At 39.6% G+C, this 27,897-nt stretch overlaps 1 protein-coding gene across 2 annotated transcripts in view; it reads right to left on the bottom strand.

The window, feature by feature from the left end:
• Nucleotides 1-23,489, bottom strand: part of opn7b (opsin 7, group member b) — a 55,685-nt gene extending 32,196 nt beyond the window's left edge. For both annotated transcript variants that reach the window (XM_077513479.1, XM_077513480.1), the window contains exon 1: nt 23,231-23,489. The gene's annotated coding sequence lies outside the window, so the exon portion shown is untranslated. The remainder of the gene's footprint in view (nt 1-23,230) is intronic.
• Between the last annotated feature and the right edge of the window lie 4,408 nt (nt 23,490-27,897).

Raw genomic sequence — 27,897 nt, 5'->3', positions numbered from 1 at the left:
CAGTATTGTAGATTATGCCTGATGGCACAATGTTTTGTCCATTGTTGACAAACCCGAAGTCATAATGCAGATTGACAATTGAATAAAATGAAAGCTCCCTCCTAGGAGTGAAGCTGAGGAATGATCACCTTCTCACTGAGAAAATTTGCAGTACAGTAATGAACAAATGATTGCAAGGTTTGTGACAAACCAAAACTCACTTGTATTCAAATTTACCGTCGGTATAAACACAGCGGGGGAGGGTGACGCTGTCAAGGACAGTGAGCGGGCGGAGACTATTACTATATAGGAATGGCAGGTTGGAACAAACGTAGGAGGACAAATGAGAGATGGGCAATATCCCATAACCGAACCTGTCAGTGGTGCATGATTGAAGGAGAATGACCAAGATTACTGGTCCGACATGTTCACCATATGCTGGGAGGATTATATAGCTCCTTCCACTTGCAAACGCCATGCAACTGACTGACTACCACCCTGGCCTGAGCCACTCTTGTTCATACAACCAACGTGACCATCGGCGTGATCTGCGAGTGTGAATGGTTGCCTGTTCCTGCGTGTCCTGTGACCAATCCGGGATGTAGTCCGTCACTGTCACAGTCAGTTGGAACAGGCTCCAGTTCCGCAATAAGCAATAAAATGGAGTTCAGTGGTTTGATGTTGTGATGATATAACCTTAAAATCAGATGGTGGATTTGCATGGGTGTTACAGTGCCTGTGGGTTTTGAAAAACATTTGGGGTAATTATGATAATTTAGTGCTATAAATGATCACTGATATATCTCACTTTCTGCTTTTTTTGTGACTCATCCCAGACTGTAATTTACAGATATAACGAAACTCCAACAGCGCTACTTAAATCCACCCTCATTGCTCTATGAATATATATCTATAGTATAGTTAATTCACAAATACTAGCAAAATAGCAAAAACTAAAATTGAAAAAGCGTTTTTGTTAACGAAATAACCAGATGTGATGAACAAATGGGTTTTGTTTTTTGTTTTGTTTTAGACAACGGGGAAACTTTTTTTTTTTTTTTTTTTTTTTTTTTTTTTATGTTTCTAAGCACTGAAGGAAAAGGGTTTTCATCGGTCACTGACTGGGGCAAGTACCGACGAACCTCTCAGTCTGTCACTGACTGTTTTGTTGCCGAATGACGGACTGACGGTATGCCCACCTCCGTCTGTCGGTCCTAAAATACAGTAGTGGTTACAAAGTGATGTGATGATGACAAAGTAGGGAATGAAATGTTTCTTTCCTTGTTCCGAATGTAGCTTCTTCTTCTGTGGCTCTATCCTCCCTTTTACTGATTTAGCATTAATTGGGTTATTTATTCGGGCCGACCTTTTGCTGTAATTGATTTTCATTTTGTATTTCGCATTTGTTTCTCACGTTTACGTCCACCTTTGTTTAAAAAAATACTGTTTGATTGCTTTGCTTTTTGTTTAGCTGTCCATGTTTTGATGTTTTCGCCAGCCCTGACACCCTTTGATTGTCTGGTGACCGAGGAGCAGTCTGCCTGTCGCCCTGAAACTAATTTGCGATTGACTGCTGCTTCCTCGCAACCTGCACAAGATAATCAGTACAGATGATGGAGTGTTACAGTCGAAGATTTACTTTTCAGTGGTAATCGTTTCTTTTGGCTCGATGCCAGATGGCTCTGCGAGCAACCCTTTTACTGCACAATCCATCTGGCATTTGTTATTGCAGTACAGTGGACAATGTCAGATAAATACACAAAAATATGGTCTGCCGTTGCTGTTATGATAACTGGGCCTGTCTTTTAAGGCAATATTTCATTCAGGAGGTTTAAAGGAACCAAGAGAGATTAAAAAAGAAAAAAAAAGAAAATCCTCATGCAGATGATATAAACAAATCTTCACACTGCTGATTAATCCATATCCATATTAGATCTGAACTAATAATATGTTAGGCTGAAATACTAACAAGCCTGCCTGTCAATTTTAAGGATGGGGTGAATTTGTAACATCAATTTCATGCCAAACAACTGTGGGACTACATTAAAAGCTGTATACTACAGTTCATTACATTTACAATGACAGTTAATGACATTCGTTCTTTGCTCCAACTGATCATAGCGATATACCGTCATGACTGTAAGATTTTTTTATTATTTATTTTTTTTGTGAGAAATGCATCTGTATTTGGTCATTGCTGGATATGGGAAATCAATTCTATGCATTTATAGGGATGAGAAATCATGAAAGAGTCTGGATTTTCCCTGTCTGAGTGCAACATACTGTAAGATGATTGCATAAGAAGTGTGCACCACATACACAACACGCACACAAAACCCACGGTACTTGCAATACAGTTGTGTTTTTACAGTTACGTAATTTGCAGGCTTGCAATTTCAAGTCTTGTTAGTCTCATCAACAATTTGTCCTAGAACGAACAAGGTCCATTCCTCTGTGAGCTCGATCAAGCATTAGCCTCCAAATGGGCCGGCACGTATTCTTTTCAGAAGTGCTGTTGCTTCGCATTTCCTCTGCGTTTCATTGGCCCGATGCGAGAGATAAAAGAGCAGAAATGGGGTTGTGTTTCTCTGAGCTAGAAAGACAAGCAAGCAAAACGCCAGAACAAAAGTAATTGGCAAAGGCTGCATCTCCAAGAGCACAGAAAGATACACTTGGAGCTGTGTACAACAGTGAGATTATGTAAATAGGACGTGACTGATTATTTTATTATAAGATAGAGACAGCCTCCAGTCTTTTTCCCAACACAAACCAACTACTGCTCACCATTTTTTAAGACCTTACAAATCTTGTGACTCTTTTCTCTGTGACCGTAAATAATTGCATGTTTTCTCACTGTCACAATATTAGAAAGACCCGTATTAGTAATTTCTTTGCAGTAAAAGATGCAAGTGACAGGCATGTTCAGATCGGCCGGGTGAGTCGAAGATGTAGAAAAACATTCCGATTTGAAGGATGATGCCACCAAAAAGCTGTCACAATTATGACTAACACAAGCATGGGAATGAGACTTGGAGCACAAAGTCGACGATAAGGGTACTGTGAGTCTTCTACTCCTTTTTAAGCCAGCAAATGTGTGTTGCGTGTGTTGACGGCGAGTCAAATTTTAAGCTTGTCTGTCAGGAGCCTCTTCATCAGTAACACTATTTCCAATTTTGACGATGAAGTCGAGGCACTCTTTCTCCAAAGCACCTACTCAGCTTCACTGCCAAAACAACCGTTTAGATATTATACACTGTGCACTATTCATTTTGAGGGAAATGTGTAATAATGTATACATAATACAATATTAAGCATATTGACATTCATACCATGCATTGTTTACACTATTATCCATATTTATGCCTTGCAGTTTGTTCACATATGAATTTCAATGTGAACTGTTACGCATACATCTTATGAATATCAATTTTTCTGCATGATATACAAGCGTATTATAGTTCATCAATATGTTCTTATATCACTGTCAATATTACACTGCCATTTTGCACAAATTGTACAATATTGCTGTAGCATAACTGGACTGTATATAGACCAACAACATGCAACAACTTAATCTTCAGTTTCTTTTTCTTTTTGCTCAGATTCTATCTATCTATCTATCTATCTATCTATCTATCTATCTATCTATCTATCTATCTATCTATCTATCTATCTATCTATCTATCTATCTATCTATCTATCTATCTATCTATCTATCTATCTATCCATCCATCCATCCATCCATCCATCCATCCACAATAGCTCCAAATGCTCTACATCAAAGGTTCTTGAACTTTTTACACTAAGTGCTGTACAACTTAAAAAAAAAAAACACTCCACTCAGCACCATATTGAGTAACATTAATTAAAACACAAAGGCCCGATTATCATGTTCAGTCTAACGCAAAGTGCAGTCTAACTGTGTGCATGGATGGAGTTCTTTTTCTTTTGGTATTTTCCACAGGTACAATGCGGCATTTTTTTTGTTCATTGTGCGTGAGCAAAAAACACATCAAAAGAGTTTATTATTGAACTTGGACCATCTTGACAACAGAGACGAGGACAAATTCTTTACATGAACCAGTTAGTAGCGAAATCTTTGTTTCCATGGCATCACTTCAGTTCATGAAAGATGTTCTTGCGCCTTCTTTTATTCTCTGTGCTCATTTTGAGTGACGGACCTTTCAGCATTCAGCATTACACTTCCTGTCAGTGTACTGAATACTAAAGCAAGCAGCAAGTCTTCTCTCTATGTTGAAAGAGCAGAAAAGGTACAGAACGACAAGTCTTACATTACTGAAGATCTGAAAATGAGTTGAGTTCTGTTACTCATGCCCATTCTTGTGTGGGTTTTCTGTGGGTATTCCTCACACATTCCAAAAAAGGGATTCTTAATTGGTTAATTGATGACAAATAATTGACATCTCAATGTTATGTATAGGAGGGAATGTGATTGTCTGTTATTGTGTGTCCTGCAATTGGTTGACGACTCATGTGAGGAAAAGCAGTACAAGAAATGAATGAATATGAATATTTCTGAGAGCAAAATTAGGGCAATATTAAAGTGAATCCAAGGCAGAACGACAGATTGTATTCAACTTTTGAGGCCCACCAAATCACTTGTACATCCATCTGCTCACCTCTCTTGCCGCTTGTGCACTGAAAAACGAGCTTCAAACAGCACAATGCTCAAAAATTTAGATTCTCTGGAGGTTTTTGTTGTTTGTTTGTTGTCGTTGTTTTTTCTGCCTCCCTTTAATATCTCAAGCAATTCTGATTCCTTCCAACCCTCCATCTGCCCAATTCATGACAGCTTGCTGGCTGATTCCAGCACAGACGCTTCCAGAAAGAAGGATGTTTCTCTGTGACTGATGTAACAACAAAAACTCATGGGAAATCGTATTTGAATATAACTTCTGCTATGTTTTACTTGAAAGATTTTTAGGGCAACATAATCCATATTACATCATTTATTTCAATCTATGTTTGGAGCATTTGGAACACTGGACAGCCAATGTTCTTCCACCACTATTGATCCCATGAGTCATCAATTATATCTGTGCCCTCTCTGTTTATATATTCTTTTTATCCCATTCATTCAGCTTCACTTCTTTTTATATGTACTTTGTATTTACTGTGCTGCTGCTTAGGGTTGGTGCGTCATTTTATAAAGCCTTGGTTTGCTCTAGTGCAGTGGTGTCCAAACTACGGCCCGGGGGCCATTTGCGGCCCGCCATCTATTTTTTAGCGGCCCTCAGCATATACAAAAAAATTATTTTTGACTCAACCTGGTTTTCTAGATATGCAAATAAACTATTTAAATCTAAAACAGAAATATTTCTTTTTGTAATTTAATTAATTAAGTCAGTGATTTCAGTTCCAGAAGCAAAACTGTTTTCCTCCATGTTCCGCTGTCTGTGGCAAGGTCTAATTTGTGAACACATCACATTAATGATAAACTAAGATCCTCAAGTGATTTAAATTTTGTTATTTGATCCCCGATTACTCTTCCTTTGATTCTGAATGTGGAGATTGGTTCAGAGATGGGGCGGATCTATTCTTGTGGGATACAGGGGTGTGGGCCATCCCAAAATCAAGAAAAATTCCAAACTGTCCTGTTTAAAAATAACTAGCTAAACTATAGTACATTATTAATCAATTTATTAGTTTTAACGTGTTTAATAAAGTCAGACAATTTCAAAATGGCCCTAGCATCCTTCGATTTTACTGTATGCAGCCCTCAAAGGAAAAGGTTTGGACACCCCTGCTGTAGTGTATCGCAGGGGGATAACTGTAACTTCAAAAGATGCAACATGTTTCATTGTCATGCAGGTGTTTCCGAAAGAGGAAATTCAAGACTAAAACATTATATCAATATAATACAGCACACACAGTATCTGAGTGTTTCTTTATTTTTTTATTTTTTTTTCCATCTCCATCAAATCTTACATTGCTTTCAGTTGTGAAGCTTTTGATCAGATCTTGTAGATGAAACTTGGTTTGATATCATGGTTTCTAATCCCGCATTCACAGTAACAGAGAATGATTTCATTTTGTTTTTTTGTTTCTTTTTTTTTGGGGGGGGGGGGTTAAAGTGACACTTGACTCATTGAGCCATTTTCAGCAGTAACAAGTTATTAATGAATTCGATAACTGAATTATTTTTCATGTATTATACCTTTTTTTAAAAAAAATCTCACTTGCTGTCAACTGAAGATGACATCACCTGTGCTTTGGAAGTATGTAAAGACCAATCATGGCTCAGTTAATTGACCAAACCCAGAAAACAAGTCAGCTATGGTGTGCTATAGTGCGTGAATGAGTGGTTAAAACGAAAAACAACAACTTAGGTATTAATTGTATACAAAAATAATGTAGTTATCAAATTCGTTCTAGACAAAAAATAGTAAGTTTGTACTGCTTAAAATGGCTCAATGAGTCAAGAATCTCTTTAAGCTTTGAATTGCAAAAGGTAAGGGGAACGTCCTTCTCTAAATAATTATTCATCATAAGAGCATTACAGCAATGTGTCAAATGGCTGCTATCTTAGTGAAAAAAAAAAAAAAAGAAAAAAAAAAAGGTTTGTTAAATTTCTGAACATGCTAAAAACTAGACTTGCCCCGGCGTAAAAATATGCCAGTTTTAATGCCCGAGCGTATGTGCGCTGTCTACAAAAATATAGTCTATCAGTTTCATCAGTGTTAAATAAATAAATAAATAAATAAATAAATAAATAAGTGCAGAATAGAGAAGAGTTACAATATATATATATATATATATATATATATATATATATATATATATATATATATATATATATATATATATTTCCGATCAACATGACTCAAGTTCAGCAGGCCCTCTCACAGCTTTTGTTTTTAAAGGTATCTGGTTTGATTCAAGCCAACCCTGACAGGAGGGTTGACCTTTCTTAGAACAAAAATCTCAAAAATCTCCAAGTAGTTTATTTGCTGTTGAGGTGAAAAAGGAAGAATAAAGTTGCCACCGGTGTCTCATTTCGCATGACTGTCAGTTCCTTCATTTACTTTTTGGCCTCACAACAATTCTGTCATTCCTGCGGCCCAAATGTGGCAGTCAAATCACCGGTTCTGTCCTCGTGCCAGGCAGCAGTCTAGAGTGGCATCCAAACCTGTTTGGCTTCTCATTGTGTTATCCCTTTCCAATTCCCCAGCCGTCAGAATCAAATGTGATAAGAAAATGGGCGTTCCAGGAGCACATTTTCATCAGCACAAAAGTAGACGGATATGTGATAATCACCATCCACGACAGAAAGGAACAGCAGAAATGTTGACAAAGACCATTGTTGTTGATGTTCTTGCAGCAAACAAACAAACCATAAAAAATAAAAAATAAAAAATAAATGCTTGTTTTTAAGATATGGGCTGTACATTCAGCCAATATTTTGCATTTACTTATGGGCAAAAACTTCAAATGGTAAATGGACTGCTTATTATATAGCGCTTTATCGACACAATATGGTGCTCAAAGCGCTTTACAATGCCTCACATTCACCCATTCAGCCACACATTCACACACCAGTGGTCGACTGCTGCTATGCAGGGTGCAGCTAGGTCCACTGGGTTCAGTGTATTGCTCAATGACACTTCAACATGACCACCAGGAGTGAGGATCATACCCACAACCTCACGCATGGAAGACAACCACTCCACCACTGAGCCATGCCACCCCTAAAAATATCTTCAATAATGTGGCTGGGGTGGCCGGACATCTCCATTTTTCCAGGACAGTCGCGGTTTGAGCCATGCGACCCGAGTCCCAGTGGATTTCACCAGCACCTTTGTTTTGTCTCAATTTACACAGTTTCAGTTACACAGTTAAGCAATTGTTTGGGCCATGTGCATGTCAGTCACACAGTTGTCATAGTGAACAAACCAATTAAAAAGGTATTTAACAGTTAAATCACTAGCAGACGTGTTTTCGTCCTACCGGAACTTGAGCTACTGTACGTCCCTTGCCCAAGAATCATGAGAAATGTAGTCCTAATAGTCTAATGCTGCGGTCGTCAGTCAGACCCAACATAAGCTGAGCTTTTTGTACACATTTTTCCAATGTTATGTCCAAAGGCCACCAGGACTGACCAAAAACGGTTGGATAATGGTTAGTCCATTGATTTATTTATAGCTGTTGAAATTTCAACCAAGATAGTATTTAGCATTAGTTAAAGTAATATTTACACAACCAAATTTATGAGCAATTATATTTGTTATAAATAGTCCATTGGTGATGACTTTTTGTATATTTGATTTTCAGCTAAATTGCACATTCAAGGTTTTTAATTCTGAAAATCTGGTCACCCTCTAGGCACTAAATTTTAGAACAGTCTAGTGAAAGCACAATTGACCTTACCGTACACCACACCCGCATGACCGAGTAAACCAATCAAGACGCAAGACGTTATGTCTGAGTCGGTAAGTGCGTTTTGGTACGGACAAACAAAGCAATCCAGCTCCCGGTGGTGCATTGCATGGTTATCCAAAGCCAAGGAAAAAAAAAAACATAAAAATGGTTAACGGCTTGTGTAAGAGAGACACAAGAGAGTCACTGTTGGTTTTATTTCGTTCCCTAAACACTCAAATAACGACGAAAAATGTCTGCGCTGGATCGAACGTTGTGGAAGACCACACAACAGGTTGAATCCCTCCAAAATGACCAGAAACTACTTTGTCTGCACAAAGGTAATGTTCTCCATTTTTGTTTTTAGCCAAAGGCTAACGATAGCTACGGGTAGCTAACCTTCCACGCGTTCTTTGACTGACTATTTACGATTAATGCCAGCAAAACAGTGAAACTAAGAAGTAATATAAATTCATCCTTACCCTGCTTAACAGGAATGATGTCCAACAGCTTCGGTTTTCCTGAAAATTGGTCGAAGTGAGTGAGGCGACTGTCTTTTTCTGACTTCTGCAGCAGCAGACAACGATGCGTATTTTCTTTGTTTTGGTGCAAAATTGCATGGTGAGGGAGTGAAGATACCCTTTAATAAAAAAAAAAAATTAAATCCCCTCTGCTTCCTTCGAAGAGAAATATCAGCGTCTTGAAAATACCCGACTGAGAAATCACAAGGAAGATCTGACAACTTTGCCATTACTGTGAATGCACTTTAGCTCATCTTGATCGGTAAATGTCCGAGGGGGGCTGCTCATCGCATTTAGTGGGCGGCGAGGGGTGTGCCACGGTAAGGTCAATTGGTGCTACATTTATATCATAGCTTAAAAAAAAAAAACATGCTGGAGAGAATGTCTCCTTTTTCTTGGCCATCAGCGGATCTTGCAATGTCACATCGCCTTTGCTCTGTTGGTTCCACGTGGTGCTGATGAGAGCAGTGGCGTTCAATCATGAGGCATATATGCGTGGATTGAGCACATATCTCAATTCAAACGGTGTTCCAAGCGACGTCCGCTTCCACCTTCCTCTGTTTCTAGCGTGGGTCTCAATGTGCTCGGTCACTGAAATGATGCTTTGCCTCAGGGAGGCCCGCAGCTCCTCGCTTTAACTTGACATGAAGCCCTTCAGCTTTAGTTCATGGACAGTTGCAAACATTACTCAACATATATCTGTCGTCTTCTATTTGGATCTTTGCTGTCTTCACTGACCGCATTGTTTGCCTCTACACTCAAACACATCCATTGCATGGTTCCAAAAAAAAACAAAAAAAACAAACAAGGATTTTGAAGTGAAACTGAAAATGGATCTTGAGGATTTTGCTTCACACTCATGTGAGTGTAGGTTCGTCTGTCAGGTTTGTGTTGGGAGAAACCCAATCACGTTTGACATTTCTGTTTCAGTTTCCTTTATTCCTTTATGCCTGCAAAATGATGGTTATCCCCGTTATGGTTAGATGTTCCAGAAAAAAGCTTTTTGTAGTGTGATATAATCCACAATCAACAATTTGGAGTCTTCCATGCAAATGAGCCCTGGGAAATAGCACCTTGGAGTCAACCATTAGGAATGTGTCTTACAACAGCGCCTCGCTGAGTCGCCGTTGTCAACATTTATTTGGACTCAGCGTGGCAAAGAGACAAACAAACTGAAGGAAAGCTGGTTGACTTATGGCAACAGCACCCCTGCACTTTTGATGTCAAGTGTGACAATTATCATGATGATATGATGATTTGGTAGCGGTGACATGTTTAACGGTCCTGCCGCCCCCAACAGCTGTGCTTGACAAGATTAGCGCCAAGATCGTAAAAGACAGGACATGATGTCATAATATAAGTTGTGTAACTGCGATTGGCTGGCAACCAGTTCAGGGTGGCCAAAGCCAGCTGAGATAGGCTCCAGCACCCGCCGTGACCCTTGTGAGGAGTAAGCGGTCAAGAAAATGGATGGATGGATGGATGGATGGATGGATGGATCTCATGATTCTTGTTTCATGCCTGACTGTTGTACAACATCCATCCATCCATCCATCCATCCATCTTCAATACCGCTTGTCCTGTTCAGGGTTGTGAGGCCCTCCACACACATTTACTCGTAGCATACTCTTATGTCTTGCATGCTCTTATTTTTCACCTTGATTCAAATCACTTCAAGTCAATAAACATTAAGTTGCGTAAAGTACTAAAAAAAAATGTAGTGCATCAGCGCAGTTTGAGTTATGTGAGCGTCAAGCCCCCACGAAGCACTGCTGGACTCCCATGAGCACAGTAATTTCAACTGTGGAGGTCTTTTATTATGCATATTGAAAATAATGCCTTCACTCTTGTACATGTATTTGTGCTTATGAAACATCTTACCAAATGTGCGGATACATGAGGCTAAAAAAGTCAAGGTCTACAAAGCACATTCCAGTCAACAATTAAAAGATTTGCGCCATTCACTAACTGAAAAGAAATGTGACAAACTGTTAATTAGTTGACACATTCCTGTAATTTTCTACAGACATTCACTAGGACTAATCAATTCAATTCCACAGACTTAATGAATACTAGAAAATTAATTAAAATAAAACACAAAATGAGGCTGCGTAAGGTGAGCTTGTGAAGAACATTTGCACCAAAGACTCAAAAGCTCAGTCAAAGCTGCTCTTGATCAAATACATACATGAATTAAATTGAATTGCTTAACTGAGAAACGGTGTTCTCGAGTGAGGCGATGTCACCGACGTGAGCCCGACAGCTGTTTACCACTCAGTTGCCAAGTCCTCAAAGGGACTTCAACAGAGCACATCTCTCCTGTGACTACCCACAGAGAGGTTTGAAGCCATTGCACTCCAGTCCAAAAGCCGATTCCTTACAATCTGAGCTACTTCTGTCCATCAGTGGTAATATTCAAAGCGGTCCCCACATGTCCAGGGTCTCCATTTTCTACTGAATCTGTTCAGTATCACAGCTGGGAGTGGAGTATCCGAGCTCACGTGGGACGAACTATACACTGGAGAGATTGGCCGTTCATCTAAAGTTCCTTGAAATGGGAATTGATCCCCCGCCAGCTGCAAAGTAGTCATATATCACGTTAGAGTTTCAAGTTTAAACTGCTTATAGGGCAATGAGCTTCGGAATTCTGGGAGAGATGCCAGGGTTTCAGGTGATTTGTAGGATTAACAAATAAAAATAAATATCAGCGGCAAAAAGAGTCAAAAGTCAATTGAATGAAAGCCCTGTCGAAAAGGAGGCGATCAGAAAGCCATTACTTAAACTTTACATGCTTCACTTCAGAGTTGATGGGTGATTAGTTTTGACTTAAGGAACAATGCTTCACAAATACAAGACATAAACACAGCGCCGCCTGGCCGCATCTTGCACAAGTCTGGGTATTAAGGTCACTGCCTCTGGGTTCAGTTTTAAGAGTACTGGAGTCAAATCCATTTGAATGAACCCGCATGAGAGAAGCACACCCATGTATACTTATGAGCCTTGACATAAAACAATACACAGTGGACCCATTTCTTGACATGGAGAACTGCAGCAAAATATGAAATGCTTGCACTCACATAATATGAGAGATGTCCTTGACTTTCAGGATGTGGACCACTATTGAAGGAGATGACATTCTCCTAATCACGAGCAAGCATACAAAAGCATTAAGTATGAGTGATTTGTTCCGAGTGCCTCTTGACAGTATGGGTGTGGTCCGTGACGTATCTCTGCATGGAGGCAGGTTAGATCCAATGTTGGTAATTTCGCTGATGAGCGCAGGATGCACCACTGGTGAGGAAAAGAAATAATAACGCAAATAATGTCAAGTGGAAGATAGTGGTGTCAAAATGTAATTTAGCATAACGGCTGCGTGGTTAAAATAACATTGACAGATGATTGTCGGTCCTAAAATAGCGGTTGTAATTTAGCAATTAGGGAGGCCAGGTTAAAATAACAATGCTAGATTGATAATTACAGTTGGTTCGGTTTGAAATATTGATGGATTGAAAATGACGGAAGGGAGTCCCAATTGTTGACAATTGCGAATGATGGACACTCAAAATTAATTGATGCTGCCACCTCTGCAGTACTCAAGCCCAATATTGCATCTACACTCGCAATTAGTTGTTTGTCTGTGGCAGCTGTAGCACCACAAGGCTGCGATTTATCGATCTTCCAAGGAAAACATTTCATATCATTCATGAACCTTCAATTTGTGAGATGGCTTCCTCAGCACAAGATTCACATCAACAAAGATTGTGTTATCCAAATGGCTCTTTTATGAGGAAATCAATTTTACCAACTCAACAATAAAATGTGAAATACGAGTTATTGCGTTAGATCCCCCTTCTGCTTCATGTGAACGTACACAGATTGCATAAAATGCATGACATGCACACAAAGAAATTCCATCTGCTTGTCGCAGAGCCAGAAAACAGAAAAAAATGGTGAACTGTCCAACATGGAGTGGTTAAGCTAATTACGGTAAGCTTTTGAAGGGTTTAGCCACTAATTAGTGTCATTATATTGTACTACACTTATTATTTTGTTGAAAGGGAAAATAACGGCCACTGTTATGCATTTGTACAGTGCAGCAGCATTCAACCTCCAACTAAGCAGCACTTCTCTTGACTGTGTGCAAAGTTATTGCTTGTTTGCGCACTATAACTGGATATATGATTAGAGCAACATTACAAAACATGCTGAAAGGTTGTGCAAATTATAATAAATACTCATAACAGCAGATGGCATTTTGCAAAATTAGACTCTAAAGGTGCATTATGGTTTAGGAGCGATGTGAAACATAACTAATTGACTTTACACATTTGTTAAAGTTAGCCAGTTTTTACTTTTGATTAATTCACCAACTGTTCCTTCCAAACATGTCATTGTGCCTTTGGAATCTTGACGATAAGCGGGCGTTCAACTGTTGTTGTGACAATCGATTTCAATATAATTACTGCAAACATCTGTGCAGGGAGGTGGCCAGGCAGGCAGGTTGGATTCAGGTCGGTTCTTATTTGTGCTAAACTGCATCAGGAAAAGGATGTAATTTGTAATCTTTTCCAACTATCAAAAAAAAACAACAACTTACGGTAAATTATATATCTTTATGAGCAATTATATATATATATATTTTAATGTTTGGAGGGTCATCCTTGCTGCTGCATGTAATGAATGACATGTACACAAGCTGAGTGACATCACGATCGGTATAATGATTGACAGGTGACACCGTCTGTCACAATACAGTCAACCAGCACAGGAAGACTTAAAACAGAAACACAAGCCGCAACCAAGCAAAAGGATGCCCTTGTACTGCGACATACACCAACAGACAGTTTTGAGGAAAATCATGCTTGACTTTGTCTTGCTGGCAAATCATTGTGACATGACTTAACCTTGAAGTACCTCATTAACAGCTACTTTTTAACAAAGACAAAATAATAAGCCTTGAAAAAAAAAATGGGTGTTTTTTGTGTGTAAACAACATATTACAGACTGACCTTCTGCTTTTTGTACTAATACTACATAACGTTTTACCGCAAGTGATAAACAAAAAGAAAAGTTTCTTTCTCAAGTAAGAAATGAATAATGAACGCATAAATAATGGTGTCCTGGAAGTTCAGTGAAATCTTTTTAATGACCTGATGATATAGTTTCCATGGTTGGACAAATAGCTGCGAGAAATTAATGAGGTTGAGGGAGCCGCTTTAAAGAGAGAGAGATAGGATTTGTCGCAAGGCAGAGCTGGGAAAAGTTTGCAACATAAATAAATTAGCTGCTCTCAATTTTGCCAAAATGAAAAGGCGCTTGATAATACTTGGATGGAGAAAGTGTTTGGAGAATCAGGACCCTAAGAACAAATTGTCCACCCATGTTCGATATTGTGTATCCTCATTTGGGATGATCAAGAGTCTGACATAGTTGACTTTTTACAAGAGGCGGGACGCGCCCTACAACCACTGAGTATCATACCTAGTGGACATGTAATTGAAAATGCCGAAAGGGAGAGCTTGCATTTAGAGAAAAAGGAGCAAACACTTTTCGTTACATTTGTGAAAACTGTCAGTATAACTTGACAGTGAGGAAAATACTTTAAGGGAGGGGGGGGGGGGGGGGTGACTTTCCTCTCTGGCCCAATCTCGTACCTCTAATTTCATTTTAAAAGAACAACAGCGTCCAATGGGAAAACAACTAATTACAGATGGAACGTGTGACGGAAGACATGTCAATCAATTCATTCATTTCCCTTGCAGCCACACTTACAGTCGGCATGCTTCCGCAGAGATAACCTGTTAACTTGGATTTCAGGAAAATGTCGTTTGCCCCCCCCCCCTCCAAAAAAAAGTTGCATAAGACCAGCAAACTGACCTCAGGCAGCTGAGACGATTCAGAAGCCGTTTGGAATTCTTTTAATTGATTGTGAATTCCAAGAAATACAACTTCAAAATGTTGATGAATAACGTAGCAGCCGTGGCTGATATTGGCTTATGTTATTGTGATTTTTTTATTCTCCTCACTTTTTTGCCGAGAAAAAACTCCCACATCATGCTTCGGATTTACACCGTTCAAATTTCAACTTGCTTATAAAATTTACGCCTTCCGAGGTATTTATTGTCTGATTCCACGTTACTTACAGTACTCGCACAATTTACTGTTAAAGATCAACTTTTCCCCATTCATTTTTAATGGGACTGACAGATTTTTTTCTAAGTCCCACTTTTCCACGCCCACTTCCATACATACAACTGATTATCATTAAGCTCAGTGATACGAACAAACAGAAAAGTAGTGGCTGGCGGTAATGGCGTCTGACTTTTTTCAGAAAAAGAGTATTGTGATGTAAATGGATCACTCATTTGAACACAAATTGTTTTTAGAAGAAAAACGCTTTATTTCCGTGACCCCAGCCAGCTTGCTGGACTATTTTCCTCTCGTCCAACACCGGACCAGAACTCGTGTCACAGAAGGCTGTCAGGGGTAAGTCAGTGCTGATCGCACATGCTGGAGGTGAGGATGAAATTGAGATTCATGTAAAAAAAAGCCGAACGATCCCTTTAAGTCCGTCCAATTGGCCACAAAGTGTTAGACCCACCCTGCTCAGCAAACAGAAAAGATGATTGGACTGAAGTTCACTTCCGCTTCCTACTCCCAACCACACCACCACTGTGGCTTCAAGTTTCAAGTGCGAAGTTACGAGGATTCGCGGGGTTTTGGCAGTGTTCTAACGCCACCACACTCCACCAGGCAGTTCTTCCATGGTCCTGTTAGAGTCGCTGTTGTGTAATGAATTGCAGTTTCAAAACAACTTTGAAAACATTTTCAGTCTTTCAACAATTGCCCAGGGATAACAATGCCAAAATGCCTTTTTTAAAACTTGGCTTGTGACTGTTTTGAACCTCTGAAAGTTTGTGGGTGAAACACTGTAAAATTAAATTAGAAAAAAAATGTTAGCTTTTTGAATGATAGAATACGCTTTTTGGAGATTCAAACCCAGTTTTCAGGTTTGCAAATAGTTTTTCAACGTTTTGAGAACGTTCAGAGTTTACAGGTTTCAAACATTGGAAACAAATCAATGCCCAGGGAGAACAATGCCAAAATGCCATTTTTGAAACTTGGCTTATGACCGTTTTGAACCTCTAAAAATTTGTGGGTGAAACACTGTAAAGTCGTGCTTTTAAAAATGTGTGTCTTTTCTTAACAGTTATGTTGATTTTAAAGCTTTTTCAGAGATTTTTCAGTCATTCAAAAAATATGTTTGGAGATTCAAAACAATTTTTGGGAGATTCAAAACAATTTTTCAGTCATACAAAAAATGTTTTCGGAGATTCAAACCCTTATTACGAGGTTTCGAGTATTGGCAGGATTCTGATTCCATAGTGGATGAACATTTCACCTCTAAGTATGATTGAAATGGAAAGAAATTGAAAGTTGAAAGAAAAAGAGGGTGCATATGTCCACTTGTTATACATAGTGTCCATGACCTATTTTAGGAGCATACGAGCCGTCTATGTCTAATCTGCTGTATTTGATTCAAAAGGCAGCAACATTTTAAAAAATATATACATTTTTTTCAGTTACTTATTGTTGTTGATTTTTTTTTATGTCTACAAGAATAACCATGCAACCACGTTTTTTTACTTAGACTATAATTGTACACCCAAATCTGAAACTGTTGCACCCCTAATTGCTCACTTAGTATTGCGTGTGCTGCTACTTTGTTGAAGCTGACAAGGCGTTCTTTGTGACTATTTATCATGACTCTGCACTTTCATAGTGCCATGCGCATATGAATTTCCATGTATGAGATCGTGCTGGTGCATGTTAGTGAGGGGCGTGGCTACACTGTAATAAATGAAGTTGTACAAGCTCAATTGTGCCACATTTTGGGATGAATACAACAGGAGCTATTGTATGCTGATGCAATGTCAGTGGAAGCACTGCAGAGTAAAATTCAGTGAGAAATAATGTCACAGCTGCTGTGTAATTTCATTCATCCATCCAAGGTATGACAGGGGAAATTAAAAAGTCTAATCTCAATTTAACATTAATTAATATGATGTGCAGAAGGAAAGACATGTCAAAACACAATAATATATCATCCACAAGAAGACAATTAATCCCACAGTGGGGTTATGCTCTGGTATATGGCAGCAACGATAATGTGAAATATTATGAAGACAACACGTATTATAATTCAAATCAAATAAAACACAGGTGAAACATTAAAAAATGATATCTAAAAATAGCATCAAGTAGCAACATTGTTTAATATTATATAAACATGGTTTATAGTCGTATGTATTAGGTGTGTGCGTCTCTCCACCACACGATGCAATATGATTCCTCATACATGTGGTACAATACAATTCAAAGCTGTAACAATTTTAATATTTGGCTTGATTCAATGGGATTACAATTCAATTTGATATTGTACGGCTGTAGCTTTTGTCGTAATATGCAACATGTAAAAGCTCTCCAAAACCCAAGCTGTTCAAGTTAATTAAATTCAAAGAAACAATCGGCAGTGTCAAACCGATTTATTTATCTGGTGTACATCTCTTATAAAAAGACTATTCGATACATATCGTTATAAATGCAGCACAATACGATTCAAGTATGCAACAAGCTTTAAAACGTAACTATTCCATTCGATTTGTCAAATCAATACCGAGTTTCCGATTGGAATCATGTTTTGTTACACCTCTACTATGCCTCTACTGTATGTTTTATTGTTCCAAGTGTCATATTATAGAGTGCAATCTGTCTCATTTAAAAACAAACCAAAACTTTTTAGTTGTTTTTTGATGGGAGGCTGAAACGCATTAATGGCATTTCCATTCATTCCTGTGGGAAAAGATTACTTGAGATACAAGTGTTTTGAGATACAAGAATTAATTAATATTGTCTTTATGGAATATGAATTTAGCAGAAAAGTCTGTTTTCAATATATTTTTTTTGCTTGGCTTCCACTCTTCAGTTATCAATTGGCCCAAATTGAAATGTTCAGAAATCAATAGGAAATTTGTGAAACCTTGACTCTGGTAGAAAAATGCCTGTATTCTTTGATAAGTTGAGGCAACACCAACACTCGTCAAAACAAACAAACAAACAAACAAAATCTATGTTGAATGTTTTGTTTTAGTTGCCAATTGCGCATGACACGTAAATTATTGGTGTTTGTATGGGCAATTTTCACTCTTTATGCAGAAGTAGTCAGATTTTTATTTTTATTTTTTTGCTCGACAGGTATGTTTATCACCTTTTTAAAAAAATAAAATATATATATATATATATATATTATTATTTTTAATTGATTGTACATTCCAGAAAACACAACTTTAAACCAAAAACATTTTGCGTTTTTCTAACACTGACTCCATAAGTCATATGCTACAAGCATAGCAACCGTGGCTAACATCGGGTTGCTCAATGTGCTAATGCTAGCTAGCTTAGAAACGTCGGCACTATTATTTGTTAAAGATAGATATGCATTCTTTTTGACTATTTATCACAATAACTAACTTTTATAAGTGACGCCATCATCAGATAATCAACTTGAACAAACGACCATGTTTGAAAGTCACTCGTGAACACTCGTGATGTGTGCAGCTGCATGGCTACATTGAGACTTGCTGGCAGATTTAACACTGCAAACTCACCCTTCCATCAGCTCAACATTTACATGACCATCGTGTTTTATCCCCATGACATTTCCATAACATTTCATCTAAAAATAAATTCAACACTACAAATCCAAGTGAGAATGGATTCAACACATGAAGCACAAGTCAACAGAAAGTGCGACACAGCACGAGAACTAAACAGGCACAAGTAGATGGCAGCTGCTCGCGTGGCTTACTGCTGGAATCACATTGATATTTTTAAACCAGAGCAGAAAGAAAACTGGAGTGCACATGGGTGGTGGGTGACATGGCTGTCACAAACACAGCGGTGGTGAGATCGCTCACCCCTCTGTATTTATCTGAATGTGTGTTCTTTTTTTTGTTGTTGTTACTTCATGTGGCATTGCTTCAGTAAAACTAAAGTGATACTGTAGCTGGAACACAGCATTTAAGCCTAAACATTCTTCAAATGTAAAATGAGAGGTAACAATGATTGCTAACTAAAATAACAATGGTAATGATTAGTCCACGCCCCACATCTCTTTAAGTTTTTTTCTTTGTTTTTTAATGTATGAAATTGTTGATGTAATAGGTATAAACAAACCTCATAAAAACCTTTCTTTGCTCAACACATCTAATAGTTTTCTTTACTTGAATGTTATATTGTATGCCCATACAGGTGCTAACTTGTTAACTGCTCTATTTTTAATCTTCATTTTACACTAGAATATTTTGGCGGCCACATAAATCCCATACCATTGAGGCCAGTGACATCATTGCTCAACATACCATTGATGTCATCACTTCATTCGCATGCCCATATTGGTGTGTGTACACTATAAAATAATTATAGGGCTTAGATGTGAAAGAAACCAGCTCAGTGGTCTAGTGGTAGAGTGTCCACCCTGAGACTGGGAGGTCGTGGGTTCAATCCCCCGGCCGGGTCATACCAAAGACTATAAAAATGGGACCCAATTGCCTCCCTGCTTGACACTGAGCATTAAGGGTTGGAATTGGCGGGTTAGATCACCCAAAATGATTCCCGAGCGCGGCCCCTGCTGCTGCTCACCGCTCCCCCAGGGGATGGGTTAAATGCGGAGAACAAATTTCACCCGACTTCGGTGGATGTGACAATGAGTGGTAATTAAAAAAAAAAAAAAAAAAAAAAAACTGACCCGGTGAGGCCGAAGGACTTATTGATCGGCATAACTGTAGTAAAGTCACTCTGATTAGCCATAGTGAAACCTGCCAATGGCCTGTATTTCCAACTTGACCCCAAGATACAAATTGTGGAGCTGCCAGCTGAAGTAATGAAATTGAGGATAGTATTGAAATGAGAACGCCTGTAATGCTCCGCACCAAGGTTGGCTGGGGAGCTGCTGTAAATGCTGCACAGTAATCCTCATTATAGCTCCATGACATTTTTTTTTTTTTTTTTTCAAAATTGCTCTGGTTTCACCTTGTCATTGAGCTGTTGGTTCAACAAATAATGCTTTGTAGTGCAACATTATACACCAATTAGCCTCCATTCGGCTTTGATGACCTTTGAAAGACTGAAATTAGTGTTGGGCTACTTACTTAATTGTACGTTTGTGTTGCTTGAGTACACATGCAGCTGTATACTGATGTGAGTCAAAAGAGAACAAGATGTGCTAGTGACATGTTCCTGTAGATGGCAATTATCAAAACTGTGCCACTAAACATACAATCTGTTTTATGTACAATCGTGTTCAGTCAATAGTGTATTCTTGTTCTCAATAAAAAGAGACCTATATAGAATGTGTTTACTGTTCAGCAGTCAAGGTTGAAGGATACCGTTTCCAATGACAGGGTGGATAATGCAAACAAATATAATGTATGACTTTCCCAATGTGATTTTTTTCCAAGTCTCCCCCCAGCTTAGTTTAGTGCAATGTTTATCCAGGTGACCCTTTCACAATTGTTATACTTTAATTAGAATGCTGAAGAAATTATGACAAATTTGACTCTAATTTAAAACATGAGAGGAATTTGAAAGGGCCCCAGGCGATGCCTAGTAGCCTATTGTATGTTCTGTGCTTCAATAGTGGATACACCCGTTGGTGTTACAAAATGTTTCCACTTTGTGGAAACATGAATTGAGTCCTGTTATTGAATGATGATCTGCGCTACTCTGTACACTTCTTCTCACCCATATCAGATGGGATAGACTGTAGATTCCCCATGAATGCTGAGCAAGCTAAGAGGTGGAAAAAAATGGATGGATACGTCTTATCAGGATGTTGAATTCCCTCACTGCACATGAAGATTAATAGCGCCTGCCCTGATCTTCAACCTCTCTTTGAAACATGACATAAACGTAGTACGCATAAACAGGGAGCAAGGGAAAATGTTTTATCCAAATGCGACCACCGGAGAGCCAGAAAACACCAAATGCACAGTGGTCTGATAAAGCTTGACCTTGCTCTGTTGAATCGAAAAGGTACAATAGTCGCCCTTAAACGAATCCATTAACTCTTTTGTTTATGACCCTGGCCTGACATGCCACTGCAAAATGCCGTCTTTCCTAATCAGATGTGGAAACGGTTGCCAACGCCTTTGTACTGTCGCACGGCTGTAATAACTAGGGTGCTTAATTGCAACACAAACACACATTGCAGTTGAAGCGCAACAGGAGCTCACAGATGTTGACTTGCTAAATGAATCGTGCCACCACCAATTATGGCTCCATTATTGCTTAATTGATTTTTCCACAAAATACATGCCGAAAATCGTGTAATTGGGTGGCAAGCGATGTCATCACATTTTTTTTTTAAACTCTATTATCCTCCATTCATCCATAGACAGTTTTTAAGCATATTATAGGTCGTCCATGAGTCTTCCTCCTGGTGGGACATGCCTGGAACACCTGACCAGGGAGGCGTCCATCCTTACCAGATTCCAAAGCGACCTTATCATGATCAACAATGCAGAGGAGCAGCGACTCTCCTCCAAGTTCTTCCGGGATGACTAAGCTTCTCATCTTATCTCTAAACGCGAGTCCGGGCACCCTGCGGAGGAAACTCATACTTGTTTCCGCAATTTAGTTGTTTTGGACAGGCTTATGGCCATAGGTGAAGTTGGAAACATATTCCGAACAACAAATAGAGAGCTCTGCCTTTCCAATAGAGTCCGCATTACTGCACTGATCCACCTGTCGATCTACCGCGCTACTCACTTGTGAACAAGGCCCCAAGATAATTGAAGTACCTTTTTGGGGGCGGGATCCCTTCCCCGATCCACAATGGGCACAACACCATTTTCCGACTGAGGACTATGGTATCAGCTGCTGATTCTCATCCACTTCCCATGACTGAAATATTATTTCTAGCAGGAGATGTCAAAAAAAAAGTTGATCTTATCAGTCTCTGCTTGGCTTTTTTTGTCCGTCAAGATCCAATGTCCTCTCTTGGAATGCACTCAGCAATTTTATTTTTATTTTTTTTTAATTGGGGCAGCTTGGCTCAGTGGTAGAGTGGTCGTTTCCCATCCGTAAGGTTGTGGGTTTGATCCTTACTCCTGGTGACCATGTAGATGTGTCCTTGAGCAAGACACTGAACTCTGATTTGCTCCCAGTGGATATGGCAGCAGCCGACCACTGATGTGTGTGAATGTGAGGCTTAAATTGTAAAGTGCTTTGTAGTTAAAGCGCTATATAAAAAGCAGTCCATTTACCATGAAGTCCAGCTAGCACTTTTATTATGAGGGCCTTTTGTGGTCCTCGTTATGGGAATTGAGAATACATTTGGCAAAGAGAAGTTGGTGCCACGTATATTTTTATACTGGCAGCATGACTGACAAATATTTTTGTCTCTCATGAGGAATATTGGATATGGGCTTTCATCGTCATACTGCAGCTTGCAAAACACTTGCGTCTGTTCTTCAACGTGGAGTGACAAATACCCGTTCAAAGCAATGACAGGCTTGATGCTTTTTGTAACTGGTGCTGTCGTTCCAATTGTGTCTTCTGCATGTTTTTACACAAAGCTGTTTTGGACTTTTGCAAAGCTGCGATCTTTGCCCTTTGGTGGAATCTAATTAGCACCAAAGGTATGTGAAGAATTATGCTTTTATGTTTATGTTATCATCTGTTAGAATAATGGCCAGCACTTAGACTGAGAAACCTTCAGACTGGCAGTACAAAACCTCATGTTAAGACATATGAATACAAGGCGGTGTGAGAAGACCCAGTTTAGACGCAATTGTACAAGAGGTGTTTGCTGTGCAAAGCCAGATGGGACCTAACGTCCCTATTTGTGGGAGTGCGTCTTGATTAATTAATAGCAGAATAGCAGTCACATGGAGACGGAGGAGCACGTTGTTGCGTGACTTTTCACAAACAGTGTTAAACATCCATCTCATCTCGCCACAAGAACATTAAGGCACCTCAGAGGTCACGGCTCGGTAATCCACTTGACAAATTCCAAATTGCTGTCACCTCCTCAAATGTGCTGTGCAGCGCTCACAATGTGGCATGCCAATTTCATAACAAGTTTATTGAATCTGCAGCACTTGAGGGCTCATGAAAAGCCATCATGTTAATCTTTGGGAACAAGCCACAAAGTTGCTAAGGCGCAATGAGGCGGAAACTGATAAGTACAGAAATAAAATTGTTTTAAGCACTTCTTGGATAAAGTTGAACAGTCACTGCGCTGCCTGTTCTAAACCAAAGTTGATTGACGGTACAAAGAATTGTGTGCCTACCTTAGTGAGAGGGTGTGCTGTCTCGGGATCATTGGTCTTTCAAGTCCAGAGCGAACGCATCGAACCGTCAATCTTGTGTGGCAGTAAAGGAAGTAGATGAGAAGATCTGTGGACTGTGTGTGCAGAGCCACGGGGCAATGTGGACAGAATCCACCCGCAGTCAGCAAGCAGCAGCCCTGCAGCTGCGCTCAGCTCGGGCAGATCCGAGAGGCGGCAGAACGAGATAGACGGGCTGCTGCTGCTGCTCTCTCTCCTCGACTCTCCCGATCTCTGCTGCTTGCTCTGCTTTCCCCCTCTCTACTTAAGGCTCGTTCTCGTACACACATGGATTCTCCACACTGCATCTCTCGCTCTCTTTTCCACTCTGTCTCTCTTTATGGCACACATGCACATCCTCCTCCCACCCTCGCAAATATTTTGTTATCATATTCTCACCTTTCACATGGGAAAACCCTAGGATGGGACAAAGGTATGCCACCGAGGAGATACAATATGAGGAGAAAAATCACAACCCGCTCACATGGGGGTTCCTGTAGGGTGGGTGAAGGTGACACGGGTGGCACAGCTTTGCTTTGAAGTGCAAAAGAAACGTCATGCTTAATGTTAGCCAGTCAGCCCAGATAGTTGCCAGTGGCGAAAGCACGCCTGTGTGTGTTTCTATATTCACATGTGCCACGTCCAATTCAAATGCAATTTTTGAAAACTCCAGCGGACATGACTGCGAGCACAATTCATAAAAGAAAAAGCAAAACAAAACATCCTTGGTCTGCACTGCAAAGGGGGAAAGTGAATGACCGCGTGACCTTTAAACCGATTGAGTATCAAAATAAGAACATACCGTGGTGAACGGCATTATCCTGGTCACGTGATCGTGATGACGTATCCCGTGATGTGTTGTGAAACCTTCCAGTGCGAATTCAATCAAATCATATCAAGTTTGAGCAGACCTTCTTCTTGTTCTTCTCTTACTCTCTGGACAGTATAAACGTACGTGCGAAGCATACGATAAATCAAATTCTTCCTCTCAGTTCTCTCTCTGCGCTGCCATTGTGGGGCATCCTTTGCTTTCACCGCACCATCTGTTCATGTCTTCTTGGATGGGTAACTTCCTGCTTACATGAATACCTCAGTGCCCACAAGAAGGCCACTTTCTTACAGGCTGAAGCTTTACTATAGTATACTTATACAGCAGATTCATCAAACCACAACTTAATTCTTTTCCTGAAGAAATAATGTGCTGGCATCTCCTTTGGCAGCATTTGGCGTGTCAAGTCTAAAATTGCGTCTTCTTGGGTACCTTAAGAAGAAATCTGTCAATCCAGTTTGTTCGGTCAATTGATTTTGTTAATGACTAATTCGCTGGGTGCACTAAGAAGCAGCCATTAAGGGTGAGCAGAGGAAATGCAGGTTCATCAAGAGGGCATATCTATCATTTTCATCACAGATGTATTTTCAGTTATTTGTCCATGAAATGGAATATAGCGAGCAAGGATCTTGTAAATTACTGTTAATATACTCACCTGCACAGTCTTGGAACTGCCAATCCGGAATAAAGACCATTATGACTGGCAAATACGTTTAAACATACTGCATTTGCAGGTACGTACGGACATATTTAAATACTTTCAAACACATTTTCAACAATGCACTTGCAAATATATTCAAATTACTAGCGCCTGTGACTGATTAGCAGAAGGGAGGGGGGAGCGGGAGAGGTAGCTTCTACCTTTTATGAAGCAAAACAAACGTTTGCTTGCGCTAAAAACATAAATAAAAACATCGCACATCTTGTGATGTGGCTATCGCAATTGCGATATTCAAACAATATATCGTGCAGGCCTAATACATACACACACACACACACACACACACATATATATATATGGCTTTTTTGACTGTTTATTCATTATTTTTATGATTTATTATTAAGTCTACAGAACATGCTTTCCATACTGCATTTCCCCCTCACCATAATTTGACTGGGTATTGAGTTGTGCATGTACCAGTGGCATTATGGGTATTATACTGAGAAGAGTACCTTTTCTAAAATTGTCTTGTGCTAAGTTGAGATTTTCATGGGCAGTACTTACTTGTTTGCTTTGCCAGGGGTTGTGGCTTTGTTGTGTGCCTTTGAACACCGTGAAGATGAATCCAACTGAGACAGATCCTGCTGCTCACATGTCCCTCTGGCCATCTCTGCTGCATCTTGCAAGCCAGTGTGGCCACATGGGGGGAAAAAAAAATATCTGTCTCGGCCCCCCTTTGGAAGAAAACAATAACAGATTCACAAGTGCATTGTAATACACACAAGCAAAGTTATGTACACTTGTTAATTACAGTACGTTTCAGAGTGCAACAAGGACACGCAGCGCTCTCCGTTGTCTTGTTTTAGGGAATGAAGTTTGCCATCATCATCGACCATTTTTCATATAGCTTAAGTGCCATGAAGAGCAGAGCCATTACCTCAGGATGCCCGCAGGGCCTAACTTATTAGATTAATCATCCGATGCACATGCCTTCAGAGCGACAAGTCATAAGTAGCATGCAAATGAAAATATAGCCTGAGGCTGATGTAAGCAGTGCAGCAGCGATTTTTTTATTTTTATTTTTTTAAACAATGACCCAATAACATTGTGTGTATCGCAGTTCTTTTGTTTGTGTTCTTAGAACTCACATGTTTTGGGTTACATCCCCCTTTTTGAGTGCAAATGTAATGCCCTGATCACAATCAAATACTGAAGAAGATGAGAGGACTTTCACTTGCTGGCCACTAGAAATGCAAATACTAAAATGAACAGCCGTGGGCAGCTATATCATCTTCAGCATATATGTGATTACAATCGTCTATCCTTTTGTTAGATAATTATGGCTTCATAGGGATTGTCAAGTGCTGTCAAGGTCAGTTCTTCATCTTTGCCTTTAAGCATATGCATGAAGGGGAACTCGGTGCACTTATTACACCCTTGATGATGAATTCTTGATTTAATTATGCAGTTTTTCAATTGCGTCAATGCCTTGCCTTGTGAGACGAGGTCTGCTTCAAGCTTTAGGCTCTATTATATTGTAGATATATTATATATTGATTCACATTCCAGATTCCCAGAAAGTGTACCTGAGCTCTCAGAGAAAGTAAGTTCACCCGACTTTGTCAAAACAGTGTATGGTCAATAATTCTCACTTCGGAAATACTACATGTCCCATGATAAAAATGTACTATTCAAATTAATAATTAGAGAGTAACTAGACAAAAAAAAACAAAAAAAAACAAGCATTTACAAAGTTAGCATAACACTTCCTGTCAGGCAAGGCACATTTATTTCATACACAAGGCAACTCATTGTGCTTTACACAAGCAAGGACACAACACCTACAATCATCAACAACAGTTAACACTCAGAAGCAAAGCAGAGAAAACAAAAGTAGTTGACCATAATTACAAAAACAATATAGATTGACAATGTTAAAACAAATTAACAGTAAACTTTACAAAAAAAAACAAAAAAACATTTTGTCATGTTTCGGGTTTGGGGGTTTGGGTTTTGGTTTAGTTTTGGGTGTTTATGTTGTCTTTTGTCTGGTTTTGTCTCCCCTAGTCTCATCATGTGGGCCTTTTGCATCGTGCCCGCACGGCCGTGTACCACACCACACCACACTTCACGCAACCACACCAGACAGCAACCGCCGGTTTTCCATTACAACTGGCGCACGGCGAGAAGGGGGCGGCAACATTTGAACCGTCCACGTCAAGGTTGCACTCCTGCATTGCGTGCGGATCTGAGATAACATTTCCCGAGTGGCAAGTCGCGCCAACATTGAACCATATTTACAATTTAATGTAGACCACCATGGATGAAATATTGCGATTCACGACCGGCTCGCGAAGACGGCTATTTCTGCCGCTGGTGCTCTTAGGTCAAGTTCCTCTACGTTTGGTCAAGATTCTCTCTCTTCCAAGCAAAAGTGTTCCTCTCTCACATCCAAGCCAAAATGTTCCTCTCTCACATCAAAGTCTGTCCACGTCATGCCAAGTTTGTCTACATCCTGTCCAGTCTGTCCACGTTCCATTCCGTCATGTCCGTCACCATCTTTGTTGTTAATAAAGTTCCTCACGCCGCCCTTCCTGTTTGTCTCCCTGCCTTGTTTCTCCGCCTTTGGGTCCATCTCCCCTCACCCACTCCACATCCACACACCTTCCACCGTGACACATTTAGAGTAAAGAAATTAGTAGTTTTCTAAAATAATAAAAAGGAAAAAAAAACACGACTTAAAGAATGTTTAAAAGACATTAATCAAAGGTAAAGAGGGGACAGGAAGCAAAGTTTGTAAGCTTAAATTTTCAAGCTTTAAGATTTAAAATTTTCATTTTCATTTTCACTCGGAGCTGACATCACTTCTGTTGGCAGTTTATTCCATTTATGTGCAAACGACCTGAATATGAGGTGTACCAGCATTTGTCTCGGGGTGTTACCAGGTTTGACGTGTACCGTTATGTTGTGTTGCTTTGCTTGTCCTTCAAAAACAATCAGAAGTTGTTTTAGTTTCTCAGGCAGATGTAAGTTATACAGAATGACAAGATTGTACTCTAGCAATCATTGACCCAAAACAGAATTGATTCACAACACATTTGGACGACCAATCGGAAATCTTGGTTTGAACTGCAGGGCTAA

This window comes from Festucalex cinctus, chromosome 2, assembly GCF_051991245.1.
Source record: "Festucalex cinctus isolate MCC-2025b chromosome 2, RoL_Fcin_1.0, whole genome shotgun sequence".
Classification (NCBI taxonomy): Eukaryota; Metazoa; Chordata; class Actinopteri; order Syngnathiformes; family Syngnathidae; genus Festucalex; species Festucalex cinctus.
This window is presented reverse-complemented; position numbering and strand designations above follow the sequence as displayed.